The sequence below is a fragment of the Polypterus senegalus genome, chromosome 2 (genome assembly GCF_016835505.1).
Source record: "Polypterus senegalus isolate Bchr_013 chromosome 2, ASM1683550v1, whole genome shotgun sequence".
Classification (NCBI taxonomy): domain Eukaryota; kingdom Metazoa; phylum Chordata; class Cladistia; order Polypteriformes; family Polypteridae; genus Polypterus; species Polypterus senegalus.
Window position 1 is genome coordinate 166,622,324 of NC_053155.1, and position 20,891 is coordinate 166,643,214.

Sequence of the window (20,891 nt, forward strand, 5' to 3'; positions counted from 1 at the left end):
TGTTTAAACTAGGGAATGGGGGGGCAGGGAGTTTAGGACAGGCCAGATTTAGATCTATACATGGAAGAACAAACAATGGTGTAGAAATAAAAATGCATAGTAATGTAAATTTTAAGCAAACACGTAAGATAGAAGATAGAACGCACAATTATGATATTATAGCGGAAACCTGCGTTAGTGTAACATAGAGGGATACACATTTTTAGGAAGGATAGACAGAACAGAAAAGGAGGTGGGGTTGCTGTTTATGCCAAACAGGAATTAAATGTAAGTCATCTTCAGTTGGATGATGAGCCCCATCTTAGTTGTGTTATAGACCACCCAATTCAGACAGTAGTTTTATAGTCATGGGGACTTTAATTATCCAAATATTAACTGGGATAACACGCTGATCGGGATTTATGTAACGGAAGAAGCGTGGAAGTTGTGAGTAACCTGCCAGAGGTAACACAACTACTAAGGAGGTACTGAGGGATTTGGCACAGATTCCTGCATCTGGATTTTTCTGTGCATAAACACATTTCGGCTTTTGTGCTTACGCCATGTTATAGTGCGATTTCATCGAGTACGGCGTTATACATGAGGCCCTGGGGCCTCATGTATAAAGAGGTGACATGATTGAAGTGTTTAAAATTATGAAGGGAATTAGTACACGCACAGAAACGTTAAACTTGTAAGAACTCTTCCACGTTCAAATCTCGATGTATAAAACCTACACTTGGCGTAAATCCACGCACTTTTCCACGGTACCTCATACCTTGTCTTACGCAAGTTCTCCGCTCGGTTTTGCAGACTGGCGGCACCCAGCGTGTATAAAACAAAGCAGTGCTACTGTTCCTGTGTGGTTACACCTTATTTTCCTGACGCGGCTTTATAAATACACCGAAACTAACCGCATATTGTTTATTAGTGTAATGCATCTGATTGTAATTAACTTGTAACAATATAATGGTAGAGGGTATAGCCATAGTATTCCAAATACCATAACTGCTTTAGCGTTGTTACTCTCACTTCTTCTTCTTCTTCTTCTTTCAGCTCCTCTTGTTAGAAGTTGCCACAGCGGATCATCTTTTTCAATATTTCTCTCACTGCACCACTCAGAGTATTTATATCACTGTATCTGAGTGTGAATCACAGCAGCAGCTGATCGGAAAGGGAATTATCGGTATACAGCTTCAAGGACACGCTGTCTCAGCCACTGCAAAATGTTTTAAAGCCTTTCCTGTACGGACCTCGCGGTTCAGAAACAGAAACGATATCATTTATAAGGTGAAATTCAGCAAAATATGTTTATTAAATTATACAGATAAAACTTTAACTTCATTTAAATAATCTATATTCTTCACTGGGAGTGTCGTTAAGGATAGAATAATTAAACATGTACTACGAAGATATTTCAATGTTCTTTAAACGTTTTGAAGAATCGGCTAAGCTTACAGATGGCTTAACGCTATTACAGAGCTGATTGTATGGCGATCGGTTACTTGGGGAAAGAAAAGCACTGACTGCAGTGACGGCTACACCAATATATATTGAATATAAAACAGAAAGAGAAAATAACAACACAGCTAAAAACACAGCGACAAATTTCGGCAAAAGTTAAATGCTTGGGTCATGAGCACGAGGCGGCTATGCAGCCATCCACTGTGCATAAGCTACCTTACTGACGGGCGGGCGAAGGAGCCACCGATTCTTCCTCTGCCCAGTGCCATCACAAGCCTAGAGCCGCCCCTGATTGTACTGCTGCAATAAATTATTTCATCGAAGTGAAACACATGTTTAATAACGTGCTTTAACTCCTATCATCATGAAAATGATATCACGTATACATCTCAGTATTTTAATTATTCAGAGAACTGTAATATTACGAATGTAATTGATTCTGTGTCCAGTTGGAGGAAGAGAGCCGGTTTAAAAAGCAAGTAGTGATTCACACACATAGAGCACATAGAAGATCAAATACAAAACAAAGCATTTAACGTGCTACTTTAATAACGATGTGATTTGAGAAACTGGTTAATTAAACGATTTTAAGATGAAGTTTATGATGTTCTACTTTAATGACAAAATAAACTACGTGATTAAAGTGGAAATGTCGAGATTGAAGTTGACATTTCGTGCTTTTTCCTCACTGTGTGCCTTTTTTCTCTGTACCCTAATAAGCTTTCATATGACACTCAGACAGTGGGCTTACAACTCGGCTTTTCACAGCGACTTTGATATGTGACTTCTTTTTTATTTTCGGCACTGTGCGATTTGTGAATGTGAGCTTTCAAGTTTCTCCAACACGCTATGTCACTCGATCAACTTCCTTTTGTTGATTATACCACGGTTTATTTGAACAAAAAGTATGTTTTTCATTTGCCTCCACTTGGTATTCGCTGAAATTCTTATATTTTCCCCCGTGCTTTTCCCATTGTCTTTTCACAGAAGGCTGCGCTTAAGGGCGATTTATATTGATTTGCATATTCAAATAGGCGTAATTCTGGGAGGAGTTGGGGCGTTACATAATGTGTGTGCACGAGCGTTAGTTTTCACGCTGATCGGGATTTATGTAGCGGAAGAACGTGGAAGTTGGAGTACGCACAGATTCCTGCATCTGGATTTTTCTGTGCGTAAACACATTTCGGCTTTTATTATAGTGCGAGTTCTACGCACCGCGTTATACATGAGGCCCCTGCTCTGTCAAATCTTTCTTTCTTCTTCCCTTTGACACATATTATTTTTCCTCATTTTTTTGTCCTCACCTGGACACAATCCTTCTTTTTATGGTCATACACTATTCACTGAAGCCCTGTTTTTCTCATGTTCTTCCCAGCATTCTTTGGCTGCACATCCACTCGCTGTTTATCATCTGGATGAACACATTTTTGTTTTTTACTGTTTGGATTTTTGGTCAAAAGTTTTGATTATTGGGATGACTATCCTTTCTTCTATAATAGCCCATCTTTGCCAATCAGTAATCATAAGATGGCAAATAGTTTCTTCATCTGTTCATCTTTTATTAGCTGTACAACATGTGAATAAATTAAAAAAAAAACACTTTCAATATTTGATTTTTTATAAACAATAACATGATTAAAATTTTAAAAATTCACTAACATGTAACTGTCAACATACTGTTAAGTTTCTTGTTTGTCTGGGGCAGCACAGTGGTGCAGTGGTAGGAGACCTGGGTTCACTTCCCGGGTCCTCCCTGCATGGAGTTTTCATGTTCTCCCCGTGTATGCATGGGTTTACTCCGGGTACTCCGGTTTTCTTCCACAGTCCAAAGACATGCAGGTTAGGTGCATTGGCGATTCTAAATTGTCCCTAGTGTGTGCTTGGTGTGTGGGTGTGTGTGTGTGTGTGTGTGTGTGCCCTGCGGTAGGCTGGCACCCTACCCGAGGTTTGTTCCTGCCTTGTGCCCTGTGTTGGCTGGGATTGGCTCCAGTTGACCCCCGTGACCCTGTGTTAGGATATAGTGGATTGGACAATGGATGGATGGATGGATGTTTATCTGGTATTAGAAAGCAGTGCAGGCAGTCCCAGTCATAGGACACAGTGACTGCAAATTTTTGCTGCTCATCCAGAAAAAGCTCTGGGGCCTCATGTATAAACGGTGCGTACGCACAGAAATGTTGCGTAAGAACTTTTCCACACTCAAATCGCGATGTATAAAACCTACACTTGGCATAAAGCCACGCACTTTTCCACGGTACCTCATACCTTGTCGTACACAAGTTCTGTGCTTGGTTTTGCAGACTGGCGGCACCCAGCGTCAAACCAATGCTACTGTTCCTGTGTTGTTACTCCTTATTTTCCTGACGCGGCTTTATAAATACACTGAAACTAACCGCATATTGTTGATTAGTGTAATGCATCTGATTGTAATTAACTTGTAACAATATAATGGTCCAGGGAATAGCCATAGTATTCCAAATACCATAACTGCTTTAGCGTTGTTACTCTCACTGCACCTTCTTCTTCTTCTTCTTTTAGCTGCTCCTGTTAGGGTTGTCACAGCGGATCATCTTTTTCCATATTACTCTCACTGCACAACTTGGAGTATTTATATCACAGTATCTGAGTGGGGAATCACAGCAGCAGCTGATCGGAAAGAGAATTATCGGGATACAGACTCAAGCACAAGCTACCTCAGCCACAGCAAAACGTTTCAAAGCCTTTCCTGTGCGGACCTCGCGGTTCAGAAATAGTTTCATCCCAAGAACTATAAACCCGCTCAATCAATTGCTTCTTGTAGAACTGTTTGTACTTATAAGTACAATTACCTCACTGTAAACTTGCACTACAGTTATAATATTGCACAACCTGAGCCACTTTATAAAGCACAAATTTACATATGGCGATATCATTTTTAAGATGAAATGCAGCAAAATATTTTTATTATATTATACAGGTAAAACTTTAACTTCATTTAAATAATCCATATTGTTCACTGGGACTGGCGTGAAGGATAGAATAATTAAACATGTACTATGAAGTTAGTTCAATGTTCCTTAAACATTTGGAAGAATCAGCGCTCTAAGCTTACAGATGGCTTAACATCTATTACAGAGCTGATTGTGTGGCGATCGGTTACTTGGAGAAAGAAAAGCAAGGGCTGCAGGGGCGGCCACGCCAATATATAGTGAATATAAAACAGAAAGAGAAAATAACAACACAGCTAAAAACGCAGCGGCAAATTTCGTCGAAAGTTAAACGCTTGTGTCATGAGCACGAGACGGCTATGCAGTGTCTGCAACGGACGTGGCTATCCACCGTGCATAAGATACCATATTGACATTGGCGGGCAAAGGGGCCACCGATTCTTTCTCTGCCTAGAGCCGCCCATGAGTACTGCTGCAATAAATAATTTCATCGAAGGTCGCACACAATCATTGCGCCATGAAACCCATGTTTAACAATGTGCTTTAAGTCCTAATCATCATGAAAATTATATCACGTATACATCTCAGCATTTTAGTTATTCAGAGAGCTGGAATATTACAAATATAATGAATTATGTGCCCAGTCGGAGGAAGAGAGCCGGTTTAAGAAGCAAGTAGTGATTCACACACATAGAGCACATAGAAGATCACATACAAAACAAAGCATTTATCATGTTACTTTAATTACGATGTGATTTCAGAAACTGGTTAATTAAACGATTTTAAGATCACGTTTATGATGTTCTACTTTAATGACAAAATAAACTGCGTAATTAAAGTGGAAATTTCGAGATTGAAGTTGACATTTCGTGCTTTTTTCCCACTGTGTGCCTATTTTTTTTTGTCTGTACCCTAATAAGCTTTTATATGACACTCAGACGGTGGGCTACGACTCTTTTCACGGTGACTTTGATATCTGAGCCTTCAAGTTTCTCCAACACGCTATGTCACTCGATCAACTTCCTTTTGTTGATTATACCACGGTTTAATTAAACAAATAGTATGTTTTTCCTTTGCCTCCACTTGGTATTCGCTGAAATTCTTATATTTTCCCCCGTGCTTTTCCAATTGTCTTTTCACAGAATGCTGAGCTTAAGGCCGATTTATACTGATTTGCATATTCAAAGAGGCGTAATTCTGGGAGGAGTTGGGGCGGGACATAAGGCGCGTGAACGAGCGTTAGTTTTCACGCTGACCGGGATTTATGTAACGGAAGAACGTGGAAGTTGGAGTACGCACAGATTCCTGCATCTGGATTTTTCTGTGCATAAGAACATTTCGGCTTTTGTGCTTACGCCATGTTATAGTGTGAACTCTACGCACAACGTTATTCTTGAGGCCCCTGGTGTTTTTAATTATTTTATAATTACCTCATTGAAAGCAGATGTGCATTGAAAACCTAAACCACTATTGTCCTGCATGATTGGGACTGACAAAACTAATTAATACATTTTAGCACTCTAGTTCTACAACAGTATATAAAAGCCAAGAAGAAAAACAAATAATAAAATTAATTAAATATAAGATGATGTAATAAAGCATTACCTGACATTCTCATAACTAATCCAATTGACCAAAGTGGGAAATATTGCACTTTTAATCTTGAAAAATAAGCAGAGACAGAACACAGTAAAGATTTGGGGTTGCCCCACAATAACCCTGTATACTTGAAACAAGTATGCAAAAAAGTAAAACAAACAGTCTTTACAGACAGAGTTCATGATTTGAACTGATACCAACAGCACAAAATGGCAGTTATATGAATGAATAACAGGAAGGAGTGAATCCAGAGGTATTAGAACTGTTGTCATCAGTGGCAAGTTCAGTCACTTGGTCTGCAGAGGGAGAAAGAGAAAAAATACTAGAGAAAAGTGCCTGGTTCGGCGGATAATTACAGATATTTAAACCCATGAGCTTTCTCCTATGTGCACATGTGTGACAACCTTTATATTTTTAACAAAAGTAATAAAAATAAAAGTAGGTCTTTTTAAGTAGACCACATTAAAGTAGAACTATAATTACCACATTCAATTTAGTGTTCTCATAGTTGAAGAAATTAAATTTGAAGATAGAGGAAAGAAATAAATCTTGTCTTTAAATTAGAACCTCTTACTGTCAGAAATGAGACAGGAGGAAATTTGTTCTATGCGTCTTTAATACATCTTCATGAAAAGGGAGCGTTCATCACAGAAGCCTTTTAAAGAATGATCAAAAAAAGAAAGGGCAGAAGTCCATTTTATAAAGAGTTGAATTGAAATAACAGTGTCAATCAATGCATACATTTAATCTGTTTGGTTTCTTGGTCTACACCCAAATTACTTAATACAAATAAAAGTCTATTTTATTATATTCTTGTTCTTCTCATATCCTTTGGGTTTAGCCACCACCCTTGAAATTTCTGCGTGTGTAACAACTGTCCAGTCTTGTTGTTTACAGGACATCTGCTGATCTCTTAGTCATCTTTTATTTTTTTTATGTTTTGATTTTATTGAAATCACACAACATTCCATACAATAAATTTTTACAAAAATAAGATCGAAAACAAATCAACCCCCAGAGAAAGAGAGCTAAGCCAGCAGAGTAAAACTTAAGGCTAGTAAAAATAAGTAAATAGATTAATTAATAAGTTAATAAAAATAAATGGAGAAGAAAAAAAAAGAAAAAGTGGAGAGAATCTGCTTCCTTAGTCATCTTTTAGTACATTTTGTGTATTACATCAACCTTCCTTGGGTATATCCTTGTCTTTTGTGTACTTCACAATTTCAGGGATAACTTCATGACATATCCAAAAAACATATGCTTACTTACATTTAATTATTTGGCTGATGCTTTTATCCAAGGTGACTTACAACAGTAATGTTACAATTGATTACATTTCTTTTTGGTTTTCCGATTGGAACATAGACAAGTCACGTGACTTGCTCATGGTCACACGGTATCAGTAGAATGATTTTACCCAAAAACTCAGGTTTTGAAGTCCATAGATTTAACCACTACACTAAACTGCCTGCTTATATAGTTTAATGCACACTGCAAACCAAAATACTTAACTACTGTTACCTCTAAATTATTCTTTCACACTCCCCCATTTGGGACTTATTAAAGTCCTACTATATTTTGAAGTTAAGATGAAAGAAGAGATGACAGCTTTAAACAACCTTTGCTCCCTTAAACCTTGAGACGTGCCTTCTTCAATAACAATCCAATCATCCATTCTCTCCACTCGATGCTCAGAGACCAAACATCACCCCCTTTAGTTGAACTAGAAGGGAGTAAAAGATCTCTAACCAGTTGAATGCAAATCATTAATGTTCAAGGTCAACACACAAATCAATAAATCAAATAAAAGCAAATAAATCAATAACAGCAAACAATAGTAATGTAGTAAATAATCAAAAATCAAAGTCAAAATAACATAAATGCTCATACAGACAATTCAGGCATTTCATTTGACAAGAGGGAAGTGTCATCTTGGGAGAGCGACTCACCTTGAAGAAGCATCTGGTTGACAGAGGAGTCAAGTATAAGGCCATCATATCAGAAATAAAAGAACAAAAGGACTGGGATACAACAATAGAATATAAAACCCAAAATTTTCAAAACAACAAGCACAGCAATTCCAATGTGAAAAAGATACATGTCCCAATCACCAAACCAATTTTTTAACCACTCTGTCCACGGCCAAGGAACAACACCGGAATTTTGCTTGTGTTCATGAGACAGTCCTTCCTACTTTTAAAGAGCCTGTGTGAATGAGCCATTCAGAAATGAATGAACAGGCTTCTTTAAACATAACACAAACACCTCCTTGCTGATCTAATAGCATATCTAAAGCAATCCTATTTTTACAAGTCATTTCACTATTAGAATGAAGCTGTTCCCCTAGAGCAGGGGTGCCCAATGCGTCAATCGTGATCGACTGGTAGATCGCAAAGGTAGTGCAGGTAGATCGCGTTGCATTCAAAATCATATATCCTCCCTATGGCATTTGCCACTTGAATGACATACAGAGCGGCCAGTCTGAGATCTGTTTTCTTTTAACACACTGGTCATCCCGCACGCATGATCAAATGCGCAAGCTACTGCAAAACTCCGGCTGTGATCTAGTTAGCCTTCCAATTTATATTGACTAAAGAAGGGATTTAAAAAAAAAAAAATTGTTTGGGGAGGGTATGGTCTGGATGTGGAATTGGAAGAGCGTTTTTTTCTCACAATGTCACAATCGAAGTGCATTTGTCTGATCTGTCAATCTATCATTGCTATTCCAAAGAAGCAAAATGTGGAAAGGCACTTTCAAACTGTTCATAAAAACTATGAAACTGATTTCCTTTCGAAAAGCGATCTGAGAAAGAGAAAGGAGAGGGAACTAAAATGGCAGTTAATCGGACAGCCATCATTTTTCACTCGGCTGAATTCAAAAGCTCCTTGACTGCTTTATTCAACTCTACTTATTTATATGGGTCAGCCTTTTTCCACATGAAGATTATTAAATCCAAATACTGTAGTGACCATAAATGTATTGAATTGTTATTGTGCCATAAAGGTCATTCAGTTATGCAAGGTTATGACAACATACATTTTATGTATAAAGTATACTCAGTATTAGGGAATCCATTCCCAGACATTTTTATTCCCGGGAACAGCTGTAATTCCCGGGAAACCAGGAACGGTCAAGCTCGCATATATAACGTGTAAAAATCGATCAAGAAATAACAGAGTTATAGTTGAAAATAATTAAGTGGCACAGTTTTTGGCTCACGGTGTAGTGTGTTGCACATTGATTCAGTCAACCAGCAGCAGTCGTCAGTCTCCCAGCTCCAACTAAGACTGAGTACAGTGGACTGGGAAGAGTCTGCTCTCTGCAGCTCACGAATGCCGGGACAGGGCAGACTTCATTGACATCTGTCAGACAACAGCTTTGAACAGCAACTTGAAATGGCAATGCGTCAGTCTGTTGCATCCGCATTATCTGTGCCAAGAAACATGCCATCACAGAATGATGACAAGAAACTGGGTGCATCAGTAAAAGCTGAAATGGCGGTGTTTCAGAGCAATGGCAAGTGTGGACGTTGTCTAGAACAAGTGTATCAGTATCTGATCAGGTTTTAATTTTAATTTTTTTAAACGTTAGTCTATCATATATTCTCCTTATGGCATTTGCCACTTGATTGACATACAGAGCGGCCAGTCTGAGATCTTTTTTCTTCTAACACACTGGTCATCCCACATGCACACATACAATCAGATTGTGATTTGGACTACGAATGCCATGAATGTAATTACCCCGATGTACATGCTGTCAAATAAACAAACCACACGCCGTGGCGCAACATAAAGGGCAAAGCACATGTCGTGTACTCTTTGCATTATTTGACAGTAAAACTATGCTATATATAATTTTTAATGTAGGTAGATCATTTTCGACTTGGTCATTTTAAAAGTAGCTCGCAAGCCGAAAAAGTGTGGGCACCCTGCCCTGGAGCTTTAAAGGCATCACTACTGTTATTAATGAAACGTTGCTGATTGAAATAAATATAATTGATCCACTCCATGTTCTTATTTGGGGTAATCCAAAGAAAAAAATTATTCTAATCCTCCTTTTTACATTTCATTCCTAGCCTTATACTCATTTGGAATACCTTTAGGCTAGCCAATATGATCTCTACATTAGGTTAGGAAGGATCAAATTCAGAAACATCAGAAACAGAACATTTGTAGAATGAAATTATTGATGCTACAGGAAAGTTATGTATAATCAGAATATCATTTGCTAAAATAAGATGAGTGCAGTGGCAGGCCCAATCGAAAGGAAGGGTAGGATGTAAATGCAACTGACCTGTCTGTGAATCTGGATCACACATCCATCATATGTCTGCCAATTGAATGTTTGGGATCAAGAAAGTTGAGGTGACAAGATGCATCCAGAATCAAGAACAACCATTGAACAAATGCTATAATTCACAGAGCAATTTCTGGTAAAATTTACAGCAGAAATATTACCATGTCTTTGATAAAACAAATAAGATGTTTGTGGAGACATTATGAATTGACCGCATGGAGGAGGTTGTGATGTTTGTGGCTGTGGCCCTGTGTAAATATAATCTGTATAATTATAATTCCTAAGTAAGGATGTGCTCATATAAAACAAACAAATATAAGGTGTGGCAGGTGGCCAGAATCTTTACCCGGCCAGGGCACCCAAAGTGTGGAAGGACCAGGGGAGAGTATTTGTGGGACAGTTTCTCCCCCAGGCCGATACAGGGCAGCCCCCTTGGTTGCCAGCGGTGCCACGGGTTATGAGCAGAGGAGCTCAACCCCGCTAGGGGGCCCATGGACCTTTCCAGGGCCTTATTTGGTCACGCTTCCGCCACACCTGGAAGTGTGGCTAGAAGAAGCTTGTTAGGCACCTGGGGTCTGTCCAGGTGCCCTATAAAAAGGAGCCACCTCACAAAAGTTGTCCAGAGTCAAGAGGAAGGAGTGGACAAAGCCTGAGGAAGAGTGGAGGTGGAAGGACTGGCGGCAAGGAAGGGAATGGACTCTGTATTGTGGTGTTGGTAAGGTGCACAAACTGTAAATAAACACGGGTGTTGAGTGAACCTGTGTCCTGCCTGTCCGTGTCGGGGGTTATGGTGCTAGTATGCCCCCCAGTGGCTCACAAAGGAGACACGAGAGTGGTGTCTTGATTGAAAGCTAAACAATGGGTGCACAGGAAAGGGAGGGAAATCTAGGTTTCACAGGGAAGGAGGAATTCAGATAATCAACTGTGAAATATTAGCATAAAATTCATTTCAAGTGGATATGTTGCAAGGCAAATCAAGAACAGTCAAAATAGGCTTTGCCAGAGAACATGCATAACAAGATTCAGTCCAATGTTGAGTAACAGTATAGTTCATTAATGCCCACAAGGTATTATCAGTCCATATTCTTGTGAGAACAGCCAGAGTCAGGCATTGGTGTTCATAATGCAAAGTTTTCATTGCAAGGGGGAAAAAGAAAAAACAGTCGCAACAATAAAATTGCTAACAAGGTCCAAAATCCGGTCTTGAACATGGTGTAAAATAAACAAGAGGAGACAGAAAAAGGTTTAGGGTAGCCGCACCATGTACTTGAAGGTTGGTCGATGAAAAAGCAAAAAAACAACAACAATAGGTCTGTAAAGCTATGATGTACACTGGAAAAGATGGCCGATATATAGCTGACTAACAGGAGTGATGGGTTTGGACGCGGAGGCAGGTACTGAGGGATAGGATATGGAAGTGGCATCATAGAGAGGTAGGTTCTGAGGGACCGAATGTAGAAATTATATTTATAGTAGGCAGGTTCTGAGGGACCAGAGACGTTTTTATGAGGTGGGTTCTTCTGATGGTTTGCAGAAGGAAAGAGGAGAAAGAGTTAGAGTACAACGCCATCCCCCGTCTGTTAAACTGTCTCCGATACGCACGTGTGTGACATGAACCCCTCCTCCCCCCCCAAAGACAAATTGGGTCAGGTGGCCGGAACTAAGGAATTGTGAACCCGAGAAAGAGCATTGGCAATAAACAACAGTGAGCCTGTAAGGCTGGAGGTCTAAAAAACCACCTTGTCACTTGCAGGTTAGACTCTTTGTGCACTGTCATCCACTGCAAAGTGGCATGGTCAGTGACCAGGGTAAACTCATGACCTAGGAGGTAGTACCTCAGCTATGTAACTGCCCATTTTATCGCTAAAGCCTTCCATTCCACTGCTATGTACCTCGTTTCCCTGTTCAGCACTTTCTGGAACATAATGGGATGTCTGACACCATCGATGCTTTGGCTCAGCACGGTGCCTAATCCTATGTCCGAAACATCAATCGAGAGAATGAAAGGTAAAGAGAAATCAGGAGCAATCAATAGTGGTGCCAATATTAGGGCCTGCTTTAGGTCACGAAATGCAACATCAGCATTTTCATCCCATACCACCTAATCTTTGTTAGATTACTCAAGGGCACCGCTCTCTCAGAAAAGTGAGGCTCAAATCAGTGACAGTATCCTACCAATCTGAGACAGGCTTTGACCTGTCTCTTACTTTTCAGATGGGGCCAAGATAGCATCAACTTGGAACACTGTGGTCATATGGAACCGCTACCCACCAGGTAGCCTAAATATTTAGCCTACTTAGCAAAGAAACACTTCTTGGGATTAATCCGGAAATTGGCTTCACAAAGTGTATGGAGCACCACTCGTACCTGAACTAGGTTTTTCTTCTTTGTGTCGGAAGAGATGACATCATCATCCAAGTAGGTGGCACTATAGGCATTGTGGGGACATAGCACTTTATCCACCAGACGTTGGAAGGTGGCTGTAGCCCCATACAACCCAAGTGGAAGAATACAATATTGCCAGTCTACTAGTGGTGCTAAATGCAGTCTCGAACTTCACAGAGTCTGTAAAAGGAACTTGCCAATACCCATTTGGTCATGTTAAGGGTGCTCAAATATTTCGCTTTACCCAGCTGCTCAAGGAGGTCATCCACACAGGGCATAGGGTAAGCATCAAACTGGGAGACTTGATTAAGCTGACGGAAATTGTTGCAGAATCTCCAACTCCCATCAGGCTTAAGGAATAAAACAATCGGGCTGGACCAGGGACTATGATTTTCCCCTATTACACTTAAATCCAGCATTTGCTTAACCTCATGCTCCACTTCAGTCTTTATTGCTTCCAGGAGTCGACAGGGTCGTTCCCAGATGATTACCCCGGGATCAGTGATAATGTCATGCACAACCAGTGGGGTCCGTCCACATGTTTTGCTAACCGCCTCTAGAACAAACAGGACTACTGCAGTGGGAGGACTGGAGGTAGGCTCAGCTCACAAGTGCACCTTCACTCGCTGGTAGACCAAGTTCAAAGTCCTCCGAAGACTTGAAACATAAAGCAGCTCACCATTAATTATTTCCAAATTCACCCTTCCCCCCAGCATGGGAACTGGCATTGTTCTACCAGTTAAGATTTCAAAAGGGGGCAGGTCTAACTGGTGACAGGTCTTGCCCCTATTGCTGCTAGAACTAAAGGTAGAGCATCTGACTAGGAAATGTTAGTTTCCTCACAGATCTTTGCCATCTCGCTCAGCCATTCCACCACTCTGGTGTTGGTATCCTCAGTAATACTTAAGATCAATTTGAAGACACTCCTCTAAGTGATCTATTACAGTACAGTGGTACCTCGATATACCAAACTAATTTTTCCCATAAGAAATAATTGAAAAATGATGAATCCGTTCCCATGAAAAAAAATCCTATTGTTATTGGGATATTATACATTGATGGTGTTGTATAAAATTTAAAAACTGCTTAATACTAAAATACACAAATACAAAAGCAATTAGATGAAATAGATGAAAATTTAACCTCACTTTACTTTTTAATAATGTCTTTGTTTTTCACAATCGTAGATACTGTCGTTCTCGGCATACGGTATGCAGCAGCCATGCCCCGGATACGCATGCCACCTTCATACTTTTCAACAATCAATTCAAATTTATGTGAAAAAACACAAAATCATGTTGTGACGATGCGGGTTTGCTGTATGCTCCCATCTGCTGTCTGGGAGCCCTTGAACTCTACATCGAGCTTAGCAGTGAGGCACAACAAAGCAATGAGCTTAGCAGTGAAGCACAACAAAGCAATGAGCTTAGCAGTGAAGCACAACAAAGCATGGAATGGTGAAAAAGTGCAAAGTGCTTTTATTAAAACAATCAACAAAACAAGGTGTTCAAATTAAAGTGCAGTGTCCAAAGTTCCAATAAATAAATCCATAAAATCAGAAGTGAAACGTGGAGGTTAAAACAATAGAAAAAAGGTCTTCTTAAAAACGAGGTTAAAATACAGCATGACGCATTCTTAAAAAAAAAACAAACAAAAAAAAAAAACAACAACCTGGCGACCCCCCACTGGGCTTCTCAACAGGGTAGTCGCCCTACTTGCAGCTGACCTTCACTCTGCCTACTTCAGCTGTTTGGTTCACCTCTCCGATCCCCGGCTCCGGTAGGCTCCTCCTGATAGCAACTTGGGATCATGACCTCCTTCTGGTCAATCCCACTCCATGATCACTCAGCAGGAGTGACCACTACTACTATTCCCCGGGTGTCGGCCCAACAACCAGCCTCCCTGTTCAGCTGCATCGTGAGCCTGCCTCTGCGTGCTCTTGCTCTCTCTCTCTCTCTCTCTCTCTCCTACTTCCTACTTTCTCCTGCAACCTCCCGTTCGTTTGTTCTTTCTTTCTTTCTTTTTCCTCCCCTTCTAGCCGACTCGCGCATCTGTTTATCAAGAGGGCATTCACAGAGTAATAGCGCAGGTTGTTCATTGAATGCTAGCAACTGGTGCATTGACGCTCGTGGGCAGTCGTGGCTTTGTCTCGAGAGAGGTCAACAAGGGTAGCACACGAGTCGTATTCCAAACAAAGGTCGTATACCAAGCAAAGTTTTTCGCATCCAAACAGGACGTATATCAAGTTGGACTTATTCCAAAGCAGACGTATATTGAGGTACCACTTGTATTTATAAAACGTGAGCCATCATTGGAGTTTAACTTTCTAGGAACAGCCACTTAGGAATCATCTCTTTAACCAGTCCCTTGGCCACTGATTTTGCATCCGTATGTCGGTAGGGGAAGGCTTCCACACATCAACTACCACTAGGCAATATCTGTAACCCTTTGAAGGTGTAAATTCAATGAAATTTATTTGCAGGTGGTCAAAGGACCTGTTAGGCATAGGGATAACAGAAACTTCCATCTATTTCGTTTTCCAGTTTTATGTTTGGTATTGGCCACACACTACACTTCTGGCAGAAGCTTGCTGCAAAAAGGGTGAATCAAGGGGTCCTCCAGAACCTTACCATTAGGGCCAACATAGCCTTCTTTAATACATGGTCCAGTCCATTAGCTGTTTTTGCAAGACCTGAAAAAACAGACTTAGGAAAATAAGGTCTTTTAGTCAGGGAATGCCTCCACCAACCAATCTGCACCAGTGGTACCTGTTTGAAAAAGCAGTAGATCTTTAGTTTCTCTTGTGCATTTGTACCTAGGTTTTAAAGGATAAGCAAGTGCATCAGGCCTCCCTGCGGCTTCCTTTGACCAATAGTCATGCAGGGCCACCACCATCACATACTGTTTTTTTTTTAAATAGTACACAACAGGTCTCTTTTTGTCTCCATGGTCTTGTGTCAGGACTGCACTTATGAATTCATGTCTCTGATCCACATACATTATAGAAAGTTTTCCTATAGTCGGGTATACCCAAAACAGGAGTTGTTATCAAAGCTTGTTTAAGGTCAGTCAGAGCCTTCTCAGCTTCCTCCTTCCAACATATTTTATTGGGCTAGCCCTTTTCCATAGGCTAAATCCTGGAGTGGTTGTATGCTTTCTGAAAAATTTGGAATCCATTGTCTGCAATAGCCAATCATCTCTAACAACGACAACAGCTGCTGCTTTCTTTCTGACCTAGGCAATTTCTGAATAGCATCCACACTTTTGCCCAAGACAGATTTCTCCCCAGGTGTTAACACATGACTCACATCGTGCACCTTTAGTTTAACTAGCTGCATCTTGACTCAGGACACCTTCTGCACATTTTGGCCAAAAATTCAGGACATTTTTTTCATCTCCTTTTGCACCTCGCCCCTTTTTGTATCTGAACAAAAGCAACAGAACATCCACGTATTGAATGAGCATATCCTGCCAAGTACTTCTCAAGATTGCAATCTACTTCCTGACCATAAGACACTGGGCAGCTCTGTATCATTGTGGCATAACAGTCCATGTTCAGCATTTACCCCGAAAAGTAAAAGCAAACAAACATTGAGTATCAGGATGAAAAGGAACAGAAAAGAAAGTGTTAGCTAAATCAATAACAGAAAACTAGCTTGCAGTTGAAGGAATGGTGGAAAGATTAGTTGCAGGATTATGAACAATGGGAGCTCTTGGTTGAACAGCAGCATTCACCCTCCACAGGTCCTGTATAAACTACCAGGAACCACTAGCTGTGTTCAAAGTTAAAATAGGGAAATTTACCAGAGAGTAAGAAACCTTAACAATTGGACCATGGACAACTAATTCCAAATGTACCTTGGCAATGCCATCCTTTGACCCTCTCAAGAATGGATACTGTACTTTGTAAGGTCTGCAAAGTGATTTTGGGTGGACCGTGAGAGGTTCACCTCCCTTTATCTGGCCAAAATCATTTTCCCTTAGACAATGTGGAACATAGCCCAACAATGAGAATTCTGACTAATTGTGGTGTGTAAAAGTAGGGCCTGTCTTGAGCAATCTCCAAACTACCCCCATTTACAAGAATATGTGTAACTTCCTCCTGATCTGCTTTCCTGTTGCATAGCCTGGACCCACATCTTTTTAGTGTATGTGAGGTGTTTAACCTAGGGAGATGTGTAGGATGGACTTACTATAGTACCAGGGGTTTTCAGTGTCTGACAATTGAACTCCTGCTGTTGACATCTTACTTCCAATATACAGATGAGAGAGAAGAATATTTTCCATGTGTGTCCCGGCCATTTTGAAATAATTCTCACAGTCATAGTTCATGTCTAAGCTGAAGAATCTATCAGTATGGTGAAGGTGGGATACCTGTGTAAGAGTTTGAGGAACATACCTATGAAGAAGAATACTGTATTTTAACAACTATGCAGCACAATATTTCTGCACAAAGAGTTCAAGCATTTCTGATGTCACTTCAGTGCCTGTAGCAGTGACAGAATTATACATTGTTTGCTTTCCCATTAAATCTCACCCTAGCAAGTTCTCTGAGCATGAGTTACTCAAGAGAAAACATGCTCTACAGGTGAATTTGCAAATAGTGAATGCACAGTAAGTGGAACAGTCTCTTTTAGAAAATGCGGACCTCCAGCCACACCAATTACTTTACCAGTCTTTCAGTTGTAAGGATTTCTGGCCCTTTTTGGGATCTGAAGGCTGATCTTGTTGCACCCATATCAACAAGAAAAGATAGTTGCTTACCTTCCATCATCAAAGTTAGCATCAAGTCAGTTTCATGTTGCTGAGTTAGGGAAGCATACTGACCCACACTGCTACCCATTCCCGCATTTTTTTGGCTGAAAGTTGGTAACTAGCAGCATCTGTGGCAGGTAGGGGGCCAGGCCTGGCATCATGTACTTGCTGAGTTTGACCTCTACTGTTCTCAGGGCAGTGTCTATATCTTCCACAGGCACAACACCAATTTCACCACAAGAGACCTGTATTCCCTCTTTGACTTGCATATCCTCCTCCATCTACACTTCCTCCTCTTCCTCTGTTGTGACCTTGGCCATGTCCAGGCTGTTATCCTGAATAATGGGCCAACTTTGCCACCATTAGTTTATCCTGATTTTTATTCTGCATTTCTTTAATGTTCCTTTCAGCTTGCAAGGCATGTAATCTCAAAGGTCTGCACTTTCTTAGCCTAAGCATGTTGCTTTTGGGGCTTTTTTGCAATTCAGTTCTCAATCCATTTATGAACAAATAAGCCATCACCTTTCTTTTTCCCCTGCTACCTCTATACCGTAATGATTATCAATTAGTGTATTAGTGTACACACTTTTGCCATACCTGCTTAGCCTGAATTAGATTCGGCCAATCAGTCCCTTTTTATTTTTGACTTCAAACCTAGTTTTCTAATGCTGCCACTTAGTTGGAAATTCATTGACTTTTACAAGGCTCATCCTAGGTCTGCCTTAAGTTATTCCAACCACCTTTCAGTTTGTGCCTGAGCACCATTGTCCACTCCTGACCACTGAATTTATACATATCATCTTGGCTTTGAAGACTTTCAACAAACTTCCTACCCACAACCTTGGTGGGTTCTGGCACTTCTAAACATACATCCTTTAATTCCTGCATATCCCAGTTCCTTTGCACATTCATAAACCTCAGGTTTTGTGGTTGAGGGTTACTGAGGATTCGGCATTTGTATCAAAGGATAGTGAGCAACTACAAGAGGAGCGGAAGGGCCTTTTTCAGATTTTGGAGGCCACAATTCCATGGGATTTATATGAAGTGTGTGAACCTGTACCACCATTCATATCAAACTCATCTTCCTCCTCATGAACGCCTGCAGCCTGCGGCACAGGTAAATTATATGGAGGTAGCAGTAACTGAGGTTAACTGAGCAACTCCAAATTCATTATATTTCTGCCTCTTTTCCATTTTTCCTTCTTTGTGTCCAAAGAAAAGACAGCTATAATTTTTTCCTGTTCTTTATTCTTTCCACATTCCACCCTGGTCTTTACAGAAAGATGCTCCACATGTCTCCTCATATCTTCTAACACCCTATCCGTAATTACATTTTCCTATTTCTCAGACTTGTCCATCCTATATGGTCCTCTACTGCAAAATCCTTTTCCCGCCTTATCCAACAATATTATCTTTACTTCCTAAAGTTCTGTTAAATTTAAAGAGCCTTCCTTCTGCCATCGGCCATTACTCTGTTTATGCCACTTATCACATTCCTTCCTAAACTGAAGACCTGTCTTTTGCTCTAAATATTCTTGTGAATTTCCTTCCTTTCTTTTGACATCAGTTTGTTTAACCAATCTTTCCAAATCAATATCTCACAAACATCCTTCATCATAGATCTCCTGCTGTGTCTAGCTACCATGAATAATATTAATGTATTTCCACCACTACTTCAAAGCAAATGAAACTAAACTTTTATTGTTATTATTATTAGTATTATTCTTTTTAACTACAATCCCACAATATACATGTGTAATTTTCTAACATTCACAATCATATAATGTTCACACTTTCTCTAAATAACTGAAATCCTAATGGCCTCTGATGATGCAACTGTTGATTGCTGCTGCAAGCTCACCAAAGAACACTGCTGCAGACTAGTCAGCCACAAAAAGAACATACAAACTCTACACAATTTGAATTTGTACTCATTCCCCAGACTTTATTCTGTCCTATGGATCCTAATGCTTGCAACCTATTTGGATAGAACTCCCCATCCCACGGGTCCCTTTCTAAATGATATATGCAGGTGAAGCGTCCTTCACCTAAAACTCTATATCGAGACAATTTGCTTTCCTACGGGAGAGGTATCCAAGATTACTCTATTCTAATGACCTTGAGCATGTGAAAGGTGCTACATAAATAAAATGTATTATTATTATTATTATTATTATTATTACAGAAGCATGGGAGTCAAACCCAATGTCTTACCCTAAAAGAACACATTTTCTCCTACCTGTATATAGGTTTGTTTGACAGCAGCATACTCTGGACTTTCACGTACTTCACAGGTGAGAATGGGCCAGTCCTAAAATTTTATTGAACGCAGTCACACCAAATATAGCTATGTCATCAGCCTCACTTCTTTGGAGATTCCCAGTCTGCCAGGTTCCCTCACCGGGGGAGACAAATTATCCTGCATTTGGGTGGCAAAACTGAGGAAGAAATAAAATTTGGAGATATATTAAATAAAAAAATCTTGTCTTTAAATCAGAAGCTCTTACTGTCAGAAACAAGGCAGGAGCAAATTTGTTCTATGTGTCCTTAATATCTGTTCATGAAAAGGGAGCATTTATGACAGCAGTCTGTTACAGTATGTTTAAAAAAAAGGGCATAGGACAGTTTTATAAACAATTAAATTTACATTACTGTGTTAATCAATACATATTCCATATGAAATGCAGAATATTGTTGGAAGACAGGCAGAGTGTTTTCATTGGCAAACCTCTTCAGTTCCAACAAGCCACCATGGCCATTTACCCAAACTTTCCCTTTTGGCTTTAAATATTGTGTGTGGCTCTGCCTCACAAGCATTTTCTAAATGCATATTTACAGTTTGTGAAGAGTTGTCATCTAGACTGAGAAACAGAGTGACCCCTTCTTTGCAGCACAGAGTTTTCTTGAAACTTAACAAAACAACAATGCATAACTGAATCACAGAAACAGTCAGTTTATATTTTGCATCAATGTTAAGGTGGGATTTTAGTAAGTGGGTGTGGCTAAAAGATTGACAAGGTTTTTTTTTTTACCATACAAAAAAAACAATAGAAGTGAATTGAATTACTGTATAGTAATCTAAAGAAAAAGTGCTTTGTTGGAAATAAATGCCTGGTGAGTTTTCATTCAGATGCAACAGTGGGGTTGTAGGGCTATATGTTTTTTGTCATTTATATGGAAAAAAAAGAAATTAAATTCCATTATGCAATTTAAGATTACCGCTGTGGTTCCTAGATAATACTTTAACCAGTTAAGCAGTTTTATTTCACGTTTTGAAACAAACAAAAAAAAAACACTCCTATTAAGCCATTAAAGTTAATTGTATTTTTTGTAAAATCCAGTGCAATGTGGAAATTGTCCCATTTACACACCGAATTACTTTTACAAACATATCATTTTACCTGTGTCAAGCGTAATACCGATCGGAAAACTTCCCATTTTCACTACTAGTGACTTTTACGCGGCCTTTCCAAATGCAAGGA

The 20,891-nt window shown here is 39.9% G+C and overlaps 1 long non-coding RNA gene across 1 annotated transcript; it reads right to left on the reverse strand.

Annotated features, from left to right (window-relative positions):
• Positions 1-6,026: 6,026 nt before the first annotated feature.
• Positions 6,027-20,884, reverse strand: LOC120523540. Its single transcript, XR_005632645.1, has 3 exons — positions 20,811-20,884; positions 19,649-19,847; positions 6,027-6,265 (listed from the first exon to the last, which is right to left on the reverse strand). It is a non-coding gene; the product is annotated as an uncharacterized LOC120523540 (long non-coding RNA).
• Positions 20,885-20,891: the final 7 nt, after the last annotated feature.